The 18,190-nt window shown below is 37.2% G+C and overlaps 1 pseudogene; it reads right to left on the reverse strand.

Annotated features, from left to right (window-relative positions):
- Positions 1-467: 467 nt before the first annotated feature.
- Positions 468-1,460, reverse strand: LOC118018509 (annotated as a pseudogene).
- Positions 1,461-18,190: the final 16,730 nt, after the last annotated feature.

Below are 18,190 nucleotides of genomic sequence, written 5' to 3' on the forward strand. Positions count from 1 at the left end.
AATGAATAAACAGACACCTGAATAGTTCAAAGAGTTTAAAAAGGGGGATGAAATAGAAAAGGTAGTAACTAAAGGAAAGTGTATTGAAAGTATGTGGAACAAAGGGATTCTTTTTAAAGATGGGTTTCACTTAAGTCTGTACAAGCCACATAGATTAGTAAGTAGAGATGGTCTTAGGGGCATTGAAGAAAGAGCTAAAGGAACTCAGGGAACTTTTCATGGCACGGTAGAAGGACTCAGTACCGAGAGAGCAGCAGAACACAAGTGAGGGACTCCTCTCATGACCTATGTGAAATGATCTCAAATAGATAAAATAATTAAATGTCACCTGGGAATTTGTTAGTTCTCAAGCTTCATCTCAGATTTAGTAATTCAGACTCTGGAGGTGGGACACTGCAATCTGTGTCTTAAAAGGCTCCCAGTAATCCTGCACACAATAAAATTTTTTTGATAGCAAATTAATTTATTTAGTACTTTTTCCATTCCATATGATCAGGAGGATTGATTTCAACTTTCCTTTTACCTACATCAGACCAGTTGGTACTCAAAACTGTACCACCAGGCTCCATAAATGATTTGTTCATAGCACATTTCACTTCATCAGAACCATCTGAATAGATCTGCTGAAATAATTTGTTTAAAGCTGCATCTCCCTCCAACTTCTCATTTTTTTCTTCTTCTTTGAACTCACCAACCAATTTATCCCAATTTCTTATATAATGAGATGATGATGGATATAAGTTCTTTACATCTGCTATGAACTGTTTTGGTTTAGGCACATCTCCTTGCCCCTCTAGCTTTTCCCATCTGACAGCCTCTGTCTTTTTCATTTTAATTTCAATCTTGGTTGAAAGTACTTTAAATGTGCTCTGTTCTGGGATTATAGGATGAAGAAGTCTCAGTTGCAAATTGTAATCGTCTCCAGAGAAGACAACTCTTTTTCTGAAAATTCCACATTTACATTATTCTTCTGAACATTCTTGATCATAAGTGTAATGATTACTTGAGATTCTGTTTGATACCAGTCATACTTGATTTTTGACTGATGAGTCCTCTGGGATGCACACACCTCAGATTGTGATCCATTCTGGGCCTCTTGACACCTTTTAATCCAGACAGTGAAATCAGGATCTGTATTATCTAATTTCTGTCCTCCTATAAAAGTTTCTAAAGCAGCGGCATAGTTTTTTTCATAGTATTCACATATCCTTTTCTCTGCATAGCAGTGGAATTATTTGGATTAAGTTCAAGAGATTTCTTTGCATCAGCAATAGCATCACAGTAATTCCCAAGAAGAATGTGACAATAAGCTCTTTGACAATAATATTGAGCATCATCTGGTTTCTGTTCCAAAGCCTTAGCTCCTCTAACGCCGCCTGGGGGTCCTCCTCGCTCAGAGCATCTGAGAAGCTCTGGAAAAACTTCTGGGCTGTTGCAGGTCCTGCTGCAGCTGCCGCCATCACTAAAAATCGCTGTTGCTGTTAGAGCAGCTACCTCTGAGGTTATGAGCTACGCCGCCACCGCCCAAGGGGGACTGCACACAATAAAATTTTAAATGCAATGGAATAGACCACTGACGTGGCCATACAGAGAACTGGCAACATTCTGTTACCACAATTCAAAAAGCAAATCTTGACATTATTATTTTTTTTTTTAAGAGAGAGAGGGAGAGAGAGAATCTTAAGCAGGCTCCACACCCAGTGTGGAGCCCTACACGGGGCTCAATCTCATGTCCCTGAGATCATGACCTGAGCCGAAATCAAGAGTGTGATACTTAACGAACTGAGCCACCCAGGCACTCCAAAGATAAATTTAATTTGAAGGAAAGAGAAAAATTTTATCAACTTCTTTGCTTGACTACTTTATAAATAAAAACAGGATGACACACTTAGAAAATGGTGTTATCATCTCAATACATGGCTCTAAAATCAATTTCTTTCTTTCTTTTATTGCTGCTAGAGTTCTCAGGAGATAATCCCCTATAAACAGTGGTAGACAGATTTAGTCAATCATACATAATAACATAGTGCATGTGCAATAATGCACTGTGTCACGTGTACAATTGAGACACACACTTACACACAAGCATTAAGTCTTTACTCAGGCTACCTGAGGGCAGGTATTGCCTATGACTAGTAACTTCAAAATACGTATTTGTGCTGGGCGCCTGGGTGGCTCAGTCGGTTAAGCGACTGCCTTCGGCTCAGGTCATGATCGTGGAGTCCCGGGATCGAGTCCCGCATCGGGCTCCCTGCTCGGGAGGAAGTCTGCTTCTCTCTCTGAACCTCCCTCCTCTCATGCTATCTCTCTCTCTCTCTCTCAAATAAATAAATTAAAAAAAATATATATGTATTTGTGCTTATGTTACAATAAGCTATAAAAGATATTTTATAAACTACTTATCTCAAGGAAAAAACAAATGCATTAATATAGCATTCTTTGTGTTCTGAGGATCTTTGTAGATAATATAAATTATAGTTCCTTTATAGTCTACAAACTTTATTAATATGGGATGTAGAACAAGGAAATTAGAATAAATGTAAATACCATAAAAGAAATTCAGAAATTTAAGTAAAAACAAAACAAAACAAAAACAGACAAACAAAAACAAAACAAAACAAACAAACAAAATAATAGATAATTATAGAAAAAAAAAGATAATAACTGAACAGGGCATCTGGGTGGCTCAGTCGGTTCTCTCTCTCCATCAAATAAATAAATAAGTCTTAAAAAAAGATAATAAATGAACAATATCTTGAGGTATAAAAAACAAAACTACATCTTATAGATTTTAATAAGAATATAATCTTTATGTCTTGGAATTTTCCTAAAAGAACACTGACTTCAGAATGAAGAAGAACAGAATCTGCTTAGGTAAATCTGTTTTAGATAACATCCACAACTGCCAGTAACTTACTTTTTGAATGTTTTATTTGTGGGGCACCTGGGTGGCCCATGTGGTTGAGCACTGACTCTTGGTTTTGGCTCAGGTCATGATCTCATGGGTCATGGGATCAAGCCCTGCCTCGGGCTCCCCACTCAATGGGGAGTCTGCTGAAGATTCTCTCCCTCTTCCCCTCACCCCACTCTTTCTTTCTCTCTCAAAAATAAATAAATAAATCTTTAAAAAATATTTGTTTTTCACAATACCCATCATGCCACCAGCAAGTTATATGATGTTAATTTTTTTTATTCTTATGTTAATCCCCATACATTACATCATTAATTTTAGATGAAGTGTCCCATGATTCATTGTTTGTGCATAACACCCAGTGCTCCATGCAGAATGTGCCCTCCTCAATACCCACCACCAGGCTAACCCATCCTCCCACCCCCCTCCCCTCTAGAACCCTGTTTGTTTTTCAAGTCCATCGTCTCTCATGGTTCGTCTACCCCTCCGATTTCTCCCACTTCATTCTTCCCATCCCGCTACCTTCTTCTTCTTTTTTTTTTTTTCTTAACATATATTGCATTATTTGTTTCAGAGGTACAGATCTGAGATTCAACAGTCTTGCACAATTCACAGCGCTTACCAGAGCACACACCCTCCCCAGTGTCCATCACCCAGTCACCCCATCCCTCCCACCCCACCCCCCACTCCAACAACCCTCAGTTTGTTTCCTGTGATTAAGAATTCCTCATATCAGTGAGATCATATGATACATGTCCTTCTCTGTTTGACTTATTTCACTCAACATGATACCGTCCAGTTCCATCCACATTGTTGCAAATGGCAAGATCTCATTCCTTTTGATGGCTGCATAATATTCCATTGTATATATATACCACCTCTTCTTTATCCATTCATCTGTCAATGGACATCTTGGCTCTTTCCACAGTTTGGCTATTGTGGACATTGCTGCTATAAACATCGGGGTGCACGTAGCCCTTCAGATCCCTACTTTTGTATCTTTGGGGTAAATACCCAGTAGTGCAATTGCTGGATCATACGGTAGCTCTATTTTCAACTTTTTGAGGAATGTCCATACTGTTTTCCAGAGTGGCTGCACCAGCTTGCATTCCCATCAACAGTGTAGGTGGGTTCCCCTTTCTCCGCATCCCCGCCAACATCTGTCGTTTCCTGACTTGTTAATTTTAGCCATTCTGACTGGTGTGAGGTGGTATCTCATTGAGGTTTTGATTTGGATTTCCCTGATGCCGAGCGATATTGAGCACTTTTCATGTGTCTGTTGGCCATTTGGATGTCTTCTTTGGAAAAATGTCTGTTCATGTCTTCTGCCCATTTCTTGATTGGATTCTTTGTTCTTTGGGTGTTGAGTGTGATGAGTTCTTTATAGATTTTGGATACTAGCCCTTTATCTGGTATGTCATTTGCAAATATCTTCTCCCATTCTGTCGGTTGTCTTTTGGTTTTGTTGACTGTTTCCTTTGCTTTGCAAAAACTTTTTATCTTGATGAAGACCCAGTAGTTCATTTTTGCCCTTGCTTCCCTTGACTTTGGCGATGTTTCTAGGAAGAAGTTGCTTCAGCTGAGGTCAAAGAGGTTGCTGCCTGTGTTCTCCTTTAGGATTTTGATGGACTCCTGTCTCACATGGAGGTCTTTCAACCATTTGGAGTCTATTTTTGTGTGCAGTGTAAGGAAATGGTCCAGTTTCATTCTTCTGCATGTGGCTGTCCAGTTTTCCCAACACCATTTGTTGAAGAGACTGTCTTTTTTCCATTGGACATTCTTTCCTGCTTTGTCAAAGATGAGTTGACCATAGAGTTGAGGGTCCATTTCTGGGCTCTCTATTCTGTTCCATTGATCTATGTGTCTGTTTTTGTGCCAGTACCATGCTGTCTTGATGATGACAGCTTTGTAATAGAGCTAGAAGTCAGGAATTGTGATGCCGCCGGCTTTGCTTTTCTTTTTCAACATTCCTCTGGCTATTCGGGGTCTTTTCTGGTTCCATACATATTTTAGGATTATTTGTTCCATTTCTTTGAAAAAAGTGGATGGTATTTTGATGGGTATTGCATTGAATGTGTAGATTGCTCTAGGTAGCATTGACATCTTCACAATATTTGTTCTTCCAATCCATGAGCATGGAACATTTTTCCATTTCTTTGTGTCTTCCTCAATTTCTTTCATGAGTATTTTATAGTTTTCTGAGTAAAGATCCTTTGTCTCTTTGGTTAGATTTATTCCTAGGTATCTTATGGTTTTGGGCGCAATTGTAAATGGGATCAACTCCTTAATTTCTCTTTCTTCTGTCTTGTTGTTGGTGTATAGGAATGCCACTGACTTCTGTGCATTGATTTTATATCCTGCCACTTTACTGAATTCCTGTATGAGTTCTAGCAGTTTTGGGGTGGTGTCTTTTGGGTTTTCCACATAAAGTATCATATCATCTGCAAAGAGTGAGAGTTTGACTTCTTCTTTGCCAATTTGGATGCCTTTGATTTCTTTTTGTTGTCTGATTGCTGTGGCTAGGACTTCCAATACTATGTTGAATAGCAGTGGTGATAGTGGACATCCCTGCCGCATTCCTGACCTTAGGGGGAAAGCTCTCAGTTTTTCCCCATTGAGAATGATATTCGCTGTAGTTTTTTCATAGATGGCTTTTATGATATTGAGGTATGTACCCTCGATCCCTATACTCTGAAGAGTTTTGATCAAGAAAGGATACTGTACTTTGTCAAAAGCTTTTTCTGCATCTATTGAGAGGATCATATGATTCTTGTTCTTTCTTTTGTTCATGTATTGTATCACATTGATTGATTTGCGGATGTTGAACCAACCTTGCAGCCCAGGGATAAATCCCACTTGGTCATGGTGAATAATCCTTTTAATGTACTGTTGGATCCTATTGGCTAGTATTGTGGTGAGAATTTTTGCATCCATGTTCATCAGGGATATTGGTCTGTAATTCTCCTTTTGGATGGGGTCTTTGTCTGGTTTGGGGATCAAGGTAATGCTGGCCTCATAAAACGAGCTTGGAAGTTTTCCTTCCATTTCTATTTTTTGGAACAGTTTCAGAAGAATAGGTATTAATTATTCTTGAAATGTTTGGTACAAATCCCCTGGGAAGCCATCTGGCCCTGGGCTTTTGTTTTTTTGGGAGATTTTTGATGGCTGCTTCAATTTCCTTAGTGGTTATAGGTCTGTTCAGGTTTTCTATTTCATCCTGATTCAGTTTTGGTAGTTGATACCTCTCTAGGCATGCCTCCATTTCTTCCAGGTTATCTAATTTGCTGGCATAGAGTTGCTCATAATATGTTCTTATAATTGTTTGTATTTGTTTGGTGTTGGTTGTGATCTCTCCTCTTTCATTCATGATTTTGTTGATTTGGATCATTTCTCTTCTCTTTTTGATAAGTCTGGCCAGGGGTTTATCAATCTTGTTAATTCTTTCAAAGAACCAGCTCCTACATTCGTTGATCTGTTCTACTGTTCTCTTAGTTTCTATTTCATTGATTTCTGCTCTGATCTTTATGATTTCTCTTCTCCTGCTGGGTTTAGGCTTTATTTGCTGTTCTTTCTCCAGCTGCTTTAGGTGTAGGGTTAGGTTGTGAACTTGAGACCTTTCTTGTTTCTTGAGAAAGGCTTGTATTGCTATATACTTTCCTCTTAGGACTGCCTTTGCTGCATCCCAAAGATTTTGAATAGTTGTGTTATCATTTTCATTGGTTTCCATGTATTTTTTTAATTCTTCTTTAATTTCCTGGTTGACCCATTCATTCTTGAGTAGGATGCTCTTTAGCCTCCATATATTTGAGTTCTTTCCGACTTTCCTCTTGTGATTGAGTTCTAGTTTCAAAGCATTATGGTCTGAAAATAAGCAGGGAATGATCCCAATCTTTTGGTACCAGTTGAAACCTGATTTATGACCTAGGATGTGATTTATTCTGGAGAATGTTCCATGGGCACTAGAGAAGAATGTGTATTCCGTTGCTTTGAGATGGAATGTTCTGAATATGTCTGTGAAGTCCATTTGGTCCAGTGTGTCATTTAAAGTCTTTATTTCCTTGTTTATCTATTGCTTAGACAATCTGTCCATTTCAGTGAGGGGGATGTTAAAGTCCCCCACTATTATTGTATTGTTGTCAATGTGTTTCTTTGCTTTTGTTATTAATTGCCTTATATAATTGGCTGCTCCCATGTTAGGGGCATAGATATTTACAATTGTTAGATCTTCTTGTTGGATAGATCCTTTAAGTAGGATATAATATCCTTCCTCATCTCTTATTACAGTCTTTGGTTTAAAATCCAATTTGTCTGATATAAGGATTGCCACCCCAGCTTTCTTTTGGTGTCCATTAGCATGGTAAATGGTTTTCCACCCCCTCACTTTCAATCTGGGGGTGTCTTTGGTTCTAAAATGAGTCTCTTGCAGACAGCATATCGATGGGTCTTGTTTTTTAATCCAGTCTGATAGCCTGTGTCTTTTGATTGGAGCATTTAGCCCATTTACATTCAGGGTAACTATTGAAAGATAGGAATTTAGTGCCATTGTATTGCCTGTAAGGTGACTGTTACCGTATATTGTCTGTGTTCCTTTCTGGTCTATGTTGCTTTTAGGCTCTCTCTTTGCTTAGAGGACCCCTTTCAAGATTTCCTGTAGGGCTGGTTTTGTGTTTGCAAATTCCTTTAGTTTTTGTTTGTCCTGGAAGCTTTTTATCTCTCCTTCAATTTTCAATGATAGCCAGCTGGATAGAGTATTCTTGGCTGCATATTTTTCTCATTTAGTGCTCTGAATATATCCTGCCAATCCTTTCTGGCCTGCCAGGTCTCTGTGGATAGGTCTGTTGCCAATCTAATGTTTCTACCATTGTAGGTTACATATCTCTTCTCCCGAGCTGCACTCGGGATTTTCTCTTTGTCTATGAGACTCGTAAGTTTTACTCTTAGATGTCGGGGTCTTGACCTATTTTTATTGATTTTGAGAGGGGTTCTCTGTGCTTCCTGGGTTTTCATGCCTGTTTCTTTCCCCTAATTAGGAAAGTTCTCTGCTATAATTTGCTCCATTATACCTTCTGCCCCTCTCTCTCTTTCTTCTTTTTCTGGGATCCCAATTATTCTAATGTTGTTTCGTCTTATGGTATCGCTTATCTCTCGAATTCTGCCCTCATGATCCAGTAGTTGTTTATCTCTCTTTTTCTCAGCTTCTTTATTTTCCATCATTTCATCTTCTTTATTACTGATTCTCTCTTCTGCCTCATTTATTCTAGCAGTTAGCGCCCCCACTTTTGATTGCACCTCATTAATAGCCTTTTTGATTTCTACTTGGTTGGATTTTAGTTCTTTTACTTCTCCAGAAAGGGTTTCTCTAATAACTTCCATATTTTTTTCAAGCCCAGCTAGTATCTTTAAAGTGATGATTCTGAACTCTAGATCTGACATCAAACTAATGTACGTATTGAGTAGGTCCCTGGCAGTCGGTACTACCTCTTGTTCTTTTTGTTGAGGTGATTTTTTCCATCTTGTCATTTTTTGCAGAGGAGAATAGATTAATGAGAGAACAAAATGCTAGCAGAGTAAGAACGTCCCCAGAAAATATACTCTAAACAAATCAGAAAAGACCTGAAGCAGTGGGAAAATAAAGGAAAAGAGAGAAAAAAAGAGAAAGAAAAAAAAGAAAAAGATAAAGATAAAAACAAAAACAAACAAAACAAAACAACAACAACAAACAAACAAACAAAAAACCAGAATGTGATCAAATATGATCAGGCTGGTATATAGATCAGTGCCACACACTAGATTTGGGGTGTATTTTGGTCTTTTAGAAGAAAGTGCCTCCCAAAATTTTAAAGAAAGAAAAACTTATATATGTACAAAAATAAGGGTTGATATGATGAAGGGATGGAATATGACTGTAAAGATGGAAAGTATAAAAAATTTTATAAAAGGAATTGATAAGAAGTTGTTTGAAAAAAGAAAGAAGAGGATTTAAAAAAAGAAAAAGAAAAAGAAGAAAAAAAAAAGGAGAGGATGTGATCAGGTAGGGGGATAGAAGACACCATATACTAGAGATTTAGGGTATATTTTAATCTGTTAAAAGAAACTATCTCAAAATTTTAAAGAGAGACAACTTACATATATAAGCCAAAAATATGGGTAACTACTATGAAGGGATAGAATATGACTCTAAAAATGAAAAATAAAAACGTTTTTTTTTAAAAAAAGGGATTGATAAGATGTTGGTTGAAAAAGGGAAAAAGAAAAATTCAAAAAGAAAAAAAGACAGTTAAAAAAAAATTAACTTTGTAAGACTAAAGAATCATGGTAAAAAAGCCATGATTTCTATGTGCAGTATTCCCCTAGCGCTGGAGTTCTGCCGTTCTCATTGATCGGTAAACTTGCTCTTGGCTGGCTGTTCTCGCTGATCTTCTGGGGAGGGGCCTGTTGCTGTGGTTTCCAAATGTCTCTGCTGGAGGCGGAATTGCCCCGCCCCTGCCCCCTCCCGGCTAAGTAATCTGCTCGGGTTTGCTCTCTGGGGCTTTTTTTCCCTGCGAGCTTTCCGTACAGCTTTGGAGGCAGAGAGTGAAAACGGCGGCCTCCCAATCTCTGCCCCGGAGGAGCCGAGAACTCGGGGCCCTGCTCCTCAGTGAGCCCCCAGAGAAAAGCCGTCAGTCACTCCCGTCTCCCCAGTCTCCGGCCACACTCCGTGCTCACCCGGCCTGTGACCGCGCATTTCTATCTCTGGCACCGGACCCGGGTGGAGTCTCCAAACCCAGCAGATCCCTGCGGTGCACTCCCGCGCGGCTCCTCCCGGGGGAGGAAGGTGAGTCTCCCCGGATCTGCCGCTTGTTGGGTCCCTGCTGGAGAAGCAGGGGCCCGACTGTGCTGCGGATCACAGTTTATGGCAACCCCGAGCTGAGAGCCCGCGCCTGGGCTCCGCCTCTGCAGTTGGCTTCCCTGATCGGTTACCTGGGAGCTCTGCTGCACTCAGCACCCCCGGTCTTTCTGTGACCCTGAGCATCCTGAGACCACACTGTCCTGGAGGGTTCCACCCCCCGCTTAGCCACCAGAGTGACGTCCCTCGGCGGAGCAGACTTTTAAAAGTTCCGATTTTGTGCTCCGCGGCTCTATCACTTGCCAGTAGCGGTCTAGGGAGGCCCCTCCCCCGCTGTCTATCCTCCCGAATATCGCCTCAGATTCCCTTCTCCACACATCCTATCTTCCAGAAAGTGGTCGCTTTTCTGTTCAGAGAGTTGTTGCTATTCCTTTCTTCGATCTCCTGTTGGGTTTGTAGGTGTTCAGAATGGTTTTTTCCCTATCCAGCTGAATTCCTGAGAGGAGACGAAATCCAGGTCTCCTACTCCTCCGCCATCTTGCTCCGCCCCCGCAAGTTATATGATGAAACCAAACCTTAACAATTTCTTGGACAATAAGCCAGGGATCTCTTGTAACTTTAGCCAGGTTGTAAAAATGTTTTGTGAAATATTATCAGCCTCAAGTCTAGATGCTCTAAATGACTTCTCGAAATGTTCCCACATAGACCTCAAGGTGGAAAGAAAGCCTGAAATAAATGAAAACTACTGGAGTTAAACCAGTAAAGTCTAAGGTTGCAGGAAGCATGATAGTGACCTTGTCTTTTTTTTTTTTTTTTTTTTTTTTTCTTGCGAGCTAATTGCCTTTCTCCCATGGAGCTATTTCATAGGCAAGGCAATAAAGATTAGTTTGTAGGAGATACATTTTTCTCAAAGGATTTAGCATGGCCAAAAATTAAGAATTGGAGAAAGCAGAGCTATATACTGTGTTTACAGAACAAGAAGCTGTGGTTTTGACCAAGTTTTAGTATTTCCAGTTTGAAAAATAATTGAAAATTTGCTGTTCACAAATGAAATGCAAATTCCACTGTGCTCTTGAGATGTCTCAGCTTTTTGATTTTGAAGTGGACCACTTTGGTCCAGTTTAAGGAACCATCTACTATGATTACTGTTTTTGGTTCTCTATCATCGGGTTTTGTCCAGAGCTTGAGATCTGCCCAAAACATTTCTGGGCCTGTATCCCAAATGATCATAATTCAGATGTATTTGTAATTCTTTTTTTTTTTTTTTAATCTTTTTTTTTTTTTTTTTTAAGATTTTATTTATTTGTGAGAGAGAGAATGAGAGACAGAGAGCATGAGAGGGAGGAGGGTCAGAGGGAGAAGCAGACTCCCCGCCGAGCAGGGAGCCCGATGTGGGACTCGATCCCGGGACTCCAGGATCATGACCTGAGCCGAAGGCAGTCGCTTAACCAACTGAGCCACCCAGGCGCCCTGTATTTGTAATTCTTAAAACGTCCCCAGAACTGCTTTGCCAACTAAACCTATTCTGAACCTTGTTTTATATATATAAAAAATGGACTCTTGACATGAAAAGAAAATAAAATTGTTATCCTCAGATGATGAGCATGGACACATTTTAATTGATTTGAAGTAAACTCCCTGTTAGAGTAGAACTAAGAGCAAATGGTTGAAGCAAAATTACCTACTTGCATTGACTATTTCAGGACAGTAGGGGACTTCTAAGTAAATTACTGTTATGGAAAATTCCATGGCCAGAGAATGCAGCTATGCTAATTAAAATGGTCTAGTAAATATAATGGGCTCAAGAGCTAAGAGCTTATTGATAAATGTTGGTCAGTTAGTAGAACATGAAGCAACACTACTTTCTAGATTATCACTAATATAATCAGACTTTTCACATATTTCAGGGCAATGAAAGATCAAGTAAGAATTGAGGGAAGGGGGGCAAGGTATGATAACAGCTTCAAACATGAGAACATATTATTTAAATCCTTTTTTAAAGCTTCTAAAATATTAGAATATACTTTAATAAGATGACTAAGCCCATTAAGGGTATTATTAGCAATGGGTGGTAGATAAAAAGGCTTACATTACCTCCTGTAGATTTTTGATGTTATAAAATGTCCTCCATGTTTGCGTACATATTTTTTTTTCTTCCGGGAAAGAAACATGGATTGTTCTGGTCCATTGCCTGATTTTGTTTCTTTTGCTTTTGGGTGTTTGTTTGTTTGTTTGTTTGTAGTAAAATATTTTGCTCTGTATTTATCATGAAAAGATACCAGATTTTGTCAAATGCTTTCCTGTGTCAATTTAGTTTTCCCTTCATTATGTTCACGTGGTATATTATCTCGATTTTCATATGTTAAACTACTCTTGCAATCGTGATAAATCCCATTTAGTCATGATGAGTCTTTCTAGCATTCTTTGAAGTTAGTTAGCTACTATTTTGTTGAGGATTTTTGCATCTATCTTTGTGTGTGGTCTATTGTTTACTTTTCTTGTGGTACCTTTGGTTTGTCATCAGGTAATGTTGCACTTGTAGAATAATTTTCTATTTGTTGGAAGAATTTGAGAAGCATTGATGTTAAGTTTTGTTTGGTTTGGTTTTGTTTCAATCTCTGGTAGAACTCACCAGTGAAGTAATCTGGTCCTAATCTTCTCTTTGTTGTTTGTTTTTTAATGAATGAATCAATATTTTTTTTTTTATTATTTTTTTAAAGATTTTATTTATTTATTTGACAGAGTGAGACACAGCAAGAGAGGGAACACAAGCAGGGGGAGTGGGAGAGGGAGAAGCAGGCTTCCCGCAGAGAAGGGAACCCAATGTGGGACTCGATCCCAGGACCCTGGGATCATGACCTGAGCTGAAGGCAGTCGCTGAACCAACTGAGCCACCCAGGCGCCCATGAATCAATATTTTTATAAGTGGAGGATTTCTATTTATTCTTGAGTTCATTTTAGTAATTGTATGTTTCTGGAAATTTGTCCATTTTATCTAGGTTTTCTAATTTGTTAGCATACAATTGCTGATGGTATTTTCTTAGAATTCTTTTATTTTTTAGGGTCATTAGTCATATCTCCACTTGATTTCAGATTTAAGTATTTCTGTCTTACTTTTTTTCTTATAGTCAGCCTACCTAAATATTTTATCAACTTTGTTGCTTTTGGTTTCATTGATTCTTTCTTTATATTTTCTATTTCATTTATCTCCACTATAATCCTTATTATGTCCTTCCTTCTGCTAGCTTTACTTTCATTGCTCTTCTTTTTTCTAGTTATATAAGGTATAAAGCTAAATTATTGATTTGACATCTTTCTTCTTTTTTAACATAGGCATTTATAGCTCTACATTTCCCTCTGAGCACTCATCAGAGGTGTTAAAGAGTGGTATAGGAAAAGTGTTCTTTTTTTTTTTTTTTTTTTAAGGAAAAGTGTTCTATAATGTTATGATTAAATCTCAGACTTTTAGTAGGCCTCTTTCCAAAGGCTGTGACCTTCACAAGTTTACTTACTCTTTTTCTCCCCCTCTTCCACAAGTACTTCTCTTTCTCTCTCTCTTTCTCTCTCTCTTTCTTTCCTCCTCTCCATGTCTTAGGTGCGACAGGAAGGTTAGACCAGGGTAATTTTGACAGCCCTGTGAGCCTGACTCCATATTGTGTTCTTTCTACCAATTCTCACAGATTTGCTTATGGCTCTCAGGAAACTGACTCCTGGCTGACTCCTTGTTTCAGTCTGAATGCCCTGAATCTCAGCTGATGTATGTTGGGTAGACAGATCAACATCCAGAGAAAAAGCTGTCCAATAATTTGGGAAAAAAGAATTTTGGAAAATAGGATTTATCATCATTGCCAAATGTGATGGAAATAGAAAGAAAATCATGTTCAAGAGGCTTGGTCACCAATATGTGCACTCAAGCACACACACACGGAATGGTTTTGACACAGAGAGAGTATAATCTTGGATACACAGATGGTGTCATTACTATTTAGTTTGATTTAATAGATAAGTCTAACTTTCTTTTATGTTTTAGACTTGAAGAAATTAGTTTCTCCCCTTTTGGATGTGTATTTACCTACAGTATTCACTCATTTATCTCTAATTACAGAAGTAAAAGCATTAAGAGAAAAATAATGTCTAAACAAAGCAAATTATAACAGGAATAGACCAAAATCATATTATAATTTAAAATAAATCGCTATTATTGCTTTCCTTTTAAGAAAATGTTGAATTAAAATTCTTATGAAAGATTTATCTTTGCACTGAAAAGTGACTTTGTCCATTTTCCCCCCAAAGCAGCATCAGTTCAATTGAGAATACATTATAGAAAACTGTATAAACACAGTCAGAATGCATTTTCTAGAAATTCTATTAAAAGAACAACATCCCAAAATCACTAAATTATACTTTCCATTCGAATTGGCACATTTCAAAACCTTTAAAGGTGCTCATAAATGTGATCTTATGTATATACTTTTCAATGTCACAAATTGAATAGTTAGTGGTAAAAGGAATTTTAGAAAACATCATGATCTGTTGCAAGTCTTAATTTGTGTAGCCCTCATTTAACCTTTATGTTCACTCAATGACTGGGTTCAAACTCAAATAACAATGAAATCCTTCAATCCCAGGGCATAAAAAGAAACAAAGTTCTGTAGCTATTTTCATAAAGATGTCGGGTGACAGGTAAGATAGGTTATAATTGACACTAATTGATGCTCCTGATTGCTGTGGCATATCATCTTTATAATAATATGTGTAGGATAGCTTGATACTTTTCAAAGTACTAAAAACATGTCTTGTATGAAATAAAACCACAGATGTCTATAACTGAATAACAAACATTTTAGTAGCAACTAGAGGTGACATTCTGAAAAACACATTATTGCTGTAGCAAAATATTCAGAGGTAATGTAGAAATGCTGTAGATTATATATAGTGTATTCTTTTTTAATTTTAAATCTATTTATTACTTTTAACAATACAAAGTATATAAATTTCTTTTTTAAAAAATTTTTATTGTTATGTTAATCACCATACATTACATCATTAGTTTTTGATGTAGTGTTCCATGATTCATTGTTTGTGCATAACACCCAGTACTCCATGCAGAACATGCCCTCTTTAATACCCATCACCAGGCTAACCCATCCTCCCACCCCCCTCCCCTCTAGAACCCTCAGTTTGTTTTTCAGTCCATTGTCTCTCATGGTTCGTTATAATGTATTCTTTTTGAAGTGAATTTTTCATTATATTCATTAAAAGATAAACATAAATGTTAAAAACCATTCTATCTGAAGTATAAGTATTCAGTCATGACTACTCTCCATGATGTATGTAGTCCCTGCAAATTTTCTTTTTATAGTGATATTTAAACAATTGAAATATTACATATGATTTTAGTTCTGATTTTTTTTTTCCTAATGTCTTCAACTAATAAGCATTTTCCTGGTGTACTCTGTAATATTACTAATCGCAATAAACATTTTTGATGGCTGCATACACTTACATTAAGTGGATTCATCACCATATAGATAGCCTTTCCCCTATGTTTGGAAATGTAAGCTATTTCCAAATTACTCCATTTAAGATTTTTGTGCATATCAATGTTCCCAGTTAACAATTGTTTCTAGAATAAACAGCTGTAAAATGTCTTAGATAGACACAGAAACATTTTAAAATGCCTTTATATATGGATATATGTTGACAAACTGCTTTATAAAAAGATAAATCCATGTACCACTCTCAAAATAAGGTCATATGAATACTTACCAGTCTAGGTAATTTTTTTTCTAACTTTGATATCTGCATGCTACTCCTATGCCTAAGGAATTCCCAGTTCATTACCTTTTCTTTTTAATTAAAGTTACAGTGTTTTCACCTTATTGCTGTGTACATGTGCTTTATTTAATAAAATCTAAGTGTATAGGGCACCTGGGTGGCTCAGTTGGTTAAGCGACTGCCTTTGGCTCAGGTCATGATCCTGGAGTCCTGGGATCCAATCCCACATCAGGCTCCCTGCTCAGCAAGGAGTCTGCTTCTCCCTCTGACCCTTCTCCCTCTCATGCTCTCTCTCATTCTCTCTCTCGCAAATTAAATAAATAAATAAATAAATAAAATAAAATCTAAGTGTATAAACAAATGTATTTTCCATTTTTGATGTATGTATTTTGGTGACTACTTTATGGATGCAAGTTTTACATTTTTATAAAGTTAAAATTTGTCCACCTTTGGGTTAATAATACCTTCCATTGTTTGAATAAAAATTAATCTACCCAAAGTAATTCCATTTTTATTCGTTTAGAATAATTTGGTATGTATTATAAGACTCAACCTGTATTATTTTCCCAAGTAGTTAATCAATTGTCTCAACATTATTTAATATAAATTCTCTTCCTCCTTGATGTGTGCTTTTTCTTCTGTCTTAAAATAAGCTGGTGTGTAATCGGTGTTATTTCCTAGCTGTCAACTCTGTCTTATTGCTCTATCACCCTAATTTTATGTTAACTTTTGTACTGTAGAATTCTTTTTTGCTAGTCTTGTCTGCTTATTTTTCCTGACAAGCTTCAGAGTAATTTGGTTGAAGTTCCCAAACAAATTATACTGGGTTTCTTAATAGAATTGAATTAAATCCATTAATGAATGAGAGGTAAAATTTGTAGAGTGGCTTCAACCCAAATTAAGGAAGCTAATCTGGACCTATCACTGAAGCCCCAGGGATTAGCAATCAAAACCAGCTTGGTCAATGTTTCTTCATCATTGTGCTCTAAGATTTTTAAATATCACTGCTAGTACATGTAAGTCAGCATTTCTTACTTATTAAATGTTACCACTCAGTGTCTGATAATAGTTAAATATGCAGGAATTATGGAATTTTACTAGTCATCTCATGATTTCACTAGTCAGGATGCTGAACCCTGAGATGTAGTACTGAATGTTGATGCCAACTGAGAGCCCTGCAAAATATTAATGAGCAAAATGCAAGGTTCACAGTCCTATACTTACTCTTCCTGTTACAAGAATGTTACATATTTTCCCAGCAAAGTGATAGTAGGAGAATGGACTGTTGACATTTCAAGGGGAGGAAAGATTGTCTCATCTTTCTACAGAAACATTGTTAGGAATTTCAATATTTAAGCTAACTGAAGGCCCCATGAGTATACCATTTCAAGGTCGTTCTCCACGAAGTAATACTTGAATTCCACACAATATTCAGGATCTTCAAAAGTAGCTTCGGTACTAGAAATATTGTTTTCATAATACTTATGTGCATTTTCCCATGAGAGATATTAGCGAATTTGAATGGATTAAAGCAATTTCTCAGGAAAAAAAAAAAAAACTTGATAAAAATCAGAATCAGGAAAAATACAAAAAGAAGAAATGGTCCAAAGTGAGGAGCAATATGAGGTCTGCATGTACTAAGCCCAAGTTCTAGAGCATTAAAGTTGAACTGCAAATCTGGCTTAAATAAAACAGATAAACTTTGAGCTATGATTCACTTTATCCATCACACTCACACATACCTGATTTCTGAGAGGGAAGCATTATTTTCTAAGCTTTTGTTAAGGAAGAAATTTCAGATGTGACTCTCACAATGGAGGAAAAATTGATGATGTGGAGAGTGTTGGCAGCTATTTTCATTCAATAAACAGAATAAGAGGTTTATAGACCATTCATTGTTTGTTAGGCTTCTTCTTTACAGCCATCTCCAATACTGGTCAATGTTGTGGTGCTAAAATATAGATAATATAGGTCTATTGTCACCATTTGGAGAGAGAAGCAAAACAAAGTGACTGAAGCTCCTCTATGGTCATTTGGCTGGATTTGAGAAAATAACAAGATATGATATAGTTCAATTGTGAATTGCAGGCTGCCTTATAAAAACATTCATTCTTCCAGCTTGACCTGTAACAAAAGTTACCATCAATTATTTTGAAGTCATGATCTTGGGTCTGTTTATCACAAGGGATTAATATACTTTACAAATTCTCTGGGAGAATAACATGGTCTGAGTCCTCTTGTGAAAGTAAAACCAATTCCAGCTGCTGTGTGTCTAGTCATCCTACCTATGAGATGGAAAGCTGAAGTTATTTTCTTGAAGGAATGAGCTTGTTCTTCCATTTGTCGCAATTGTAGTGATGTCTTTCATTCCCAGTGTAAGTAAAGCCTTCTCTCTTTTTTTCTAGGTTAGTCTAGCTAAAATTTGTTAATTTTCAAAGATCTAAATTTTGAGTTCATTGATTTTTCTCTATTGTTTTTCCATTTTAATTAATTACCACTTCAGTGTTTATTATTGCTGCTTTTTATTTCTTCTTCCAACATACTAAGGTGAAAGATTAGATGGATGATTTAGAATCTTTCTTCTTTTTAATATAGGCATTTATACTTACATATTCCCCCTCTAGACATTGCTTTAGCTCATATAATACATTTATTAGGTTTATCTTCATTTTCAT

This window comes from Mirounga leonina, unplaced genomic scaffold (assembly GCF_011800145.1).
Source record: "Mirounga leonina isolate KUSES-001 unplaced genomic scaffold, KU_Mleo_1.0 Mir_107, whole genome shotgun sequence".
Lineage (NCBI taxonomy): Eukaryota > Metazoa > Chordata > Mammalia > Carnivora > Phocidae > Mirounga > Mirounga leonina.